This window comes from Lethenteron reissneri, chromosome 34, assembly GCF_015708825.2.
Source record: "Lethenteron reissneri isolate LAM-NWPU_2019-01 chromosome 34, ASM1570882v1, whole genome shotgun sequence".
Classification (NCBI taxonomy): domain Eukaryota; kingdom Metazoa; phylum Chordata; class Hyperoartia; order Petromyzontiformes; family Petromyzontidae; genus Lethenteron; species Lethenteron reissneri.
In genome coordinates this window covers 5,792,206-5,798,834 of record NC_083812.1, presented here as the reverse complement: position 1 = coordinate 5,798,834, position 6,629 = coordinate 5,792,206, and positions in this window count along the sequence as shown.

Here is a 6,629-nt window from a genome sequence, read left to right as displayed (position 1 = left end):
GTGGGGGGCACCTGGCGAAGAGTGGGGGGCACCTGGTGAGGAGTGGGGAGAGGGGTGCACATTGTGGGGGGGGGGGGGGGCTCCTGGGGGGGGCTCCTGGGGGGGGAGGAGTGGGGGGCACCTGGGGGGCGGGGGTGGCGGGGGGAGGCCTGTGCAGTCAACGTAGCCCTGGCAGGGAGTGGGGGGCACGTGGGGGGGCGCCCGGTGGGGGGGGGGGGGCTGACCTTGTGCACAGAATAACCCAGCGGGGGGGGGCTCTGACCCTGTACCCCACGTGACGTGCCATGTGCACCCCTTGAATTAAACGGTCGGCTTCCCCACTCCTGGTGGAGGGTAGTAGCAACAACAACAATAATAACAACAACAAGGTTGCCACGAGATTTTCAGCGCTTTTGTCAATCCGCTACTGGATGAAGGCCTTCCCCAAGCTGCGTCAGTCATGGGTGGGAGGAGGTCGTTTCGACCTTACTTCATCACGCCTAGTTCGTGGCGGGCTGGCGACGGCAGGAGGGCCACGGGAACTGACTCTGATATCGCTCGCCACCGATGTTAGCGGTAGTCGTAGGACCGAGTATCGGACTCAGATCCGTCCGTAGGTTTCAAGGCGTCATGTGGGTATCCTCCCTCCCTCCCCCCCCAAAACTCCCACTGGAAGTTTAACAATCAACAAATGTCTCGCACTCACTCGTTGCTGCCTGCTGCTGCACGCGCGTAAATCCGCCACTGATCAAGAGCTTGTGCAGCAGCGGTACCTTGCTTGCATTCACGTTGAAATGGACGTGTGTTGAACTTCTTTCGCACCGTACTCATCGGAGGTGACGGGGCATGGGCGAGCTCAGTCGTGAGGATGGCAACTTCTGCAGGCTTTAGAAGCCCCTTCCTGCCATCGCTTCGGGCCAAACATCCTGGGTTTTTCCTAATTCAGAGAGCCTATAGCAGCACATCCAGTGAGCAATTCACCGTTGAAATATCACGTGAATTAAGGGCAACGTTTGGAATTCTTTTAAAACAGAGAATACTACGATGAATGAGAGACACATTCCGAGAGAAGCACAAATGTGTGAGCTCCCTGTTTACGCTGCGGAGATGGAGGCAGGTTTGGGCTGGTTTGGGGAACTGGTCCGGCCGGAATAGCTACAGGTTATGGCCAGGCACAGAGGATTCACTGCTGGATGAAGGCTGCCCCAAAACTGCCACCGTCTCTCTTAAGTCGTAAGGATGCAAAAAGAAAACATCCACCTGCAGCTCCTGCGCGCGAGGAGCTGATTTCATCTCGACTCAAGCCAAGTATTTGCTCGCTCAACAAAGAGGAAGGATCCTGGCAAAAGCAGGACGGGGGACAAAGACATCTTAGTGATGGATCCTTAACCAATCGCAGGTAGTAGTTAGGAGCAATAATGTTACAGGTCCAGTGAAGGATGAAACTAGTGCGGGGCCTGCAGCATATGTTATAAAGGGGCCCTAATTAAAACAAAAATTAAACACGTATATTTTTAACTTGCATAGTAAAGTAATTGTATTTGTTTATTTGCTATACAGCCAGATAATACGACAAATCGCGAACCGTAAACACCCAGTCCGTTCATAAAAGTTGAAGGCGGTATAGTACTGTAGCAATAGAGCAAGTGCAGAATCACTGAACCGGAATTGACAGCTTGAGAGCATTTAGCGCGGGGCCCTTGAAAGTGCGGGGCCCATAGCATATGCAGCTACTTTTGCTACTATGATAATCCGGCACCCTAGAAGTCACATCACGGCAAGGGTAGCGAGGAGTGATGCTCGCCTGCGCTGCTCTGCATGAGATCAGATGTTGTCCATTCTTGGTGCCAGGAGACGAGGTTACATTTCGCCCCGTGACACGGAGACACCTGGCTCCTATGAAGATCATCGTGAGATCGATGATCAGTTACACACAATGGGGGTTTCCGTGAAGGGGAAAGAGAAATGCGTTGGCTTATTTGAATCGCAATGTATTCGTGCTTATGTTGAGTAACTTAGTCACGCGACTGTACAGCGGTATAGTACATTTCAAATCGATGTTTGTTTGAAATATTAAGCAGCTAAAGCTGGATGTATTTTCGGCAGACTGGAAGATAGGTAAGACACCTATTAATTTAAGAACATTTACGATATGTTTCCATCTTGGGTGCCACTAAGCACACAAACAGCAACATCTACAATGATTTGATGGCACAAAAATGCACTTTGGTACGACGGCCTCATGAACATGGCAGAGTCGGCGTGGAAGGTTATTCATTAACCGTGATGCCGTAAAACTGTGTTGATGGTCCATAGTCGAGCTCCGTATTATTATTGTTGTGCTTTTCTGTGAATTATGTCACCAGAAGCGATTACTAAACTCTCTAAAGTAAAGGTTCCAACTGTTACTTCTGTGCCACCCCCCCCCCCGCCTTGCCCGACCGCAGACGATGTAGGAAGGTGATTACGGCTCTGCAGAGGTTGAGTTGTAGATGCATGCTGAACTTCTTTTGCACCGTACGTAGCCAACCGGCGTGAATCCACTGGATGGAAGTGAAGGAAAGTTACTGATATAGTTGTTTTTTGTTAATATTCAGCTCTGTGTTAAGCCACTGCTGAATGAAGGCCGCCCCCATGCCGTTGACGATCAGTCATGTAGGTTGCTTGACTATACTCTTAGTTCTTTCGGTAAAGTCACGTAGGTAAAAAATGAAATTAAAATTTATAAAAAATAAAACAATAAAGTCACGACGTTTCGGAGGCAACACAAGTATCCGTCATCAGGTGGGACCGTCACAGCCAGATTTGCTGCATCAAGTGAGGCAAGGATTCAAGATGCAACTTGTATTTAAGGGCTTGCATCTTGAATCCTTGCCTCACTTGATGCAGCAAATTTGGCTGTGACGGTCCCACCTGATGACGGAGACTTGTGTTGCCTCCGAAACGTCGTGATTTTATTGTTTTATTTTTATTAATTTTTATTTCATTTTTTACCTACATGGTGACTTTACCGAAAGAACTAAGAGTATGAATCCTTGCAGTCACGAAAGCTTCAAATCTACTGCTTGACTATACTTCACCACGCTGGTCAGCGCAGATCGGGGAAAGGGGTGTGCCGGAGCGCTGCAGATCTCGTTCATCACCGATGTCCTTCCCACGCACCTCCGATTAGTAAGTTCAACACACACACAGACACGAGTTGAGTCGTGGCCAGGACTCGAACTCAGGTGATGGGTTCACAGCACAGTGCGATGAGCTCTCCATCACCGACGGGACACGACGCCCTCCTAATTCCTTGTAATTCCACCACGAACTTCTCCCCATGAAATGTATTCCACGGGAATACCAACAGCCTCACTTCGTTCTAGATTTGAAGCTTTCGTGACTGCAAGGATTCATATTCTTAGGTTTTTTCGGTAAAGTCACGTAGGTAAATTTTTTTTATTTAAATTAATAAAAGTTAAATAAAAATAAAATAAAAATCACGTTTCGGAGGCAACACAAACTTCCGTCTTCAGGTGGAACCGTCACAGCACGCTTGCTACTTGATACAGCAAGCGTGCTGTGACGGTTCCACCTGAAGACGGAAGCTTGTGTTGCCTCCGAAACGTCGTTATTTTTATTTTACTTTTATTAATTAAAAAATTTTACCTATGTGACTTTACCAAAAAAACCTAAGAATATGAAGCCTTACTTCGCTCAACCACTGCTGTCAATCCGACCGTGAATTAAAAAAAAGCCAGACTCTTTCTCGAACGGTGATCCGAGAGCACATTTTAATAAAAAAGAAACTAGCACCAACGGATCGATATAGAACAGCATCGCAGCGGCTGGCTTTGCGCGACAGCGTCAAGTTAATATTGCATCGACAAACCCAGACTGTTTGGACTAAAAAATAAAGGGGGATTTCCAGAAATAGCCCTTGACAAGATTATCTCTGCAGGAGCCCCTATTTTGTTGTTGTATATTTTGATGCGTTACAGCCACCAATCTATAACAGATACACACATGGTACCACAGTCTATGGACAAAGATCCCCCGTGTAGCCTTAGCAGACTGTTGGGGCAAGCGCAGTTAGCAAGCACCTTTGAAGGCCGGCACGGCACAAGATTGGTTGCATGGCCAGCACCACGCACGGCCGCCTTTATCTCCTCAGTGACGATCTTTACACACCGCACCAGGTACTGATTTGAGGCTGAGTCAACCTGTGGGAGGCCCAGGACCGGTTTAGATAGTCGTCACTGGTGGTAGCCGTGAACGGGGATCAAATCCCTGGCGCAGTGCGCTAACACGCTCCACTACCACTCCCCGCAGTCGATAATCCATGCATACACACGCACACTTAACCACGTAACACAAGTCTACAGTCTATACACACTCATTTGACCACGTAGAAACGTTTTCTATATTCTACAGATATACACACAAACACCGCTGCCTGTGCTCGTCGCCAGGAGAGGGCGAGTTTAGAGCAACACAAGCTGAGCTTGCAGATTGCATGGTCAGTTTAACGCGTAGTAGTAGGAGGCTTTCACGACCAATATTATCCATAATAAAGTTTGTTTTTGGTTAGATGGCGTAAATATAAATGTGTTGTTTCACCCGCCACCACCCGACACAGCCAATTGGTAAGGTTTGTCACGTAAACAAAACGTGCCAATAAGGTACAACTTCGGAGAGTAAACCCACAATTCGAGTCCAACGTTTCGCTGGTGATTACAACCAGCTTCATCAGGCGATTAGCCAGAATTGTGAAGAAGTCCTCCTGTGTCGGTCTTAAATAGAGCGATGGTGTGCTCCACAACACTGCACACCCATAGCACTGTGTGCAATCACTGATGCTCGTCAAATTTGCGGGCAACTGAAGACGGAGCTTTGCTATTAATGTTGACGTTCATAGCAGGGATTCATCTTCTTGGTTCTTTCGGTAAAGTCACGTAGATAGATAAAAGATTAAACAAATTAAAAATTATATTTCGATTTAAAGCTTTCGTTACTGCAGGGATTCATCTTCTTGGTTCTTTCGGTAAAGTCACGTAGAAGGGAAATAATAAAATAATAACAATCTTAAACAATACAATTCTCACGACGTTTCGACTGCAACACAAGCAATACACAGCAAGAACATTTTCTTGCTGTGGATTTAACACCTGATGATGATTGCTTGTGTTGCAGTCGAAACGTCGTAAGAATTTTTTTGTTTTATATCATTTTTATTTTATTATTTCCCTTCTACGTGACTTTACCGAAAGAACCAAGAATATGAATCCCTGCAGTCACGAAAGCTTTAAATCAAAGTTCATAGCAGTATTACTGTTTTCATGATTATTTGCAGCGTAAGTGCAGGTAAAGTAACACTGCCAGCGTCTAGATGTTAATGAGTATGTAAGTACAAACTGCTACCGAAATAAACACTGAAACTAAAGACAAATTAGAGAGACATGCAGTACAATAAAGGATCTTGGGTTAAAATCCTGGGTTCGAATCCTGGTAGTAGTCGGTGAGATGTTAACTACCTCGCCAAGTATACGGGAGGTCGTGAGTTCGATCCCGACCCTGACGCCTGCTGATGTATATTTGGAGTTTGCGTGTCTCTCTCCCCGTGGTCGCGTGGATTTTTTTCCGAGTCCTCCGGTATTTCCCTCCACAATTCGAAACGTGTTTAGAGTGTTTGGCTGCTATTAATTTCCACGCGATAAGCCACTTCGTTGAGCTATCATTTGTGGCGAGGTCGCTGCCGAAGAAGAGCTGTCTAGCTCAGTGAGCCATACCTGGTTAAATAAAAAATAATTCATAGACTAATGGTCTGATGTAGATTATGTAGATGCTCACCCCGAGCCCTCATTACTTTGATATTGCATTGTCTTTGAGCTGTACGCCTTTTGGCGTCCTCTGGTCGAACACCAATTGGGTCGAGGCTCAAAAGAAAGCCGTCCCTTGGTGTGGACCAATCAGTTTCAAGGACAATGCACATATTATCATCGCGTGTCTTTTGTTTGCATTTGACTGCAGGTATTGTGGTTAATGCAAACATGAATCCTTGTTAAAAGGTTCCAGTTTTGTTGCCAGAAAAAAGGGGGAAAACGCTATTATTAGACTAATGGTCCTCAAGTGTATGAAGTGGTCGCCAGCATGGTGACCAATGGCTGCACAAAAACAATGATCGCATTTGGGTATCTGCTTAATTTCAGCCTGAAGAATGAAACAAATTAGTTTGACTGTCAATTCAAAGAACATTAACTCTCCGTAGCAGGGCGAGAGAGAGAGAAAGTGCTGACCCCTTTACTGTGTGGTCCAGAGGCCACGTGATTGGACCTCAGAAGTAGTTCCGTAACGTCCACGTCTACGGGTGTCGCTCTCCTACAAAAGAGTGATTGCAACACTGCTGTGCAAGAGTTCTGAATACATTTCCCCGTCTCACGACTGACATCAAAAGCATAACTACGATAACACGGGGGGGAGGGAGGAACACAGAAAAATATGAAAACGAAAAAAAAGGGCAATTATTATGCAAATCCACTGCTCGTGCACCCTGGCCCTTTGGCAATGAGCCACAGCATTTTAAAAAAATCAGCCCACCACTTGAATACAGCCCATCGTTTTGCTTCACGTAGGATTGAAATAAAAATAAACCATTGAGGGCTGCCAAG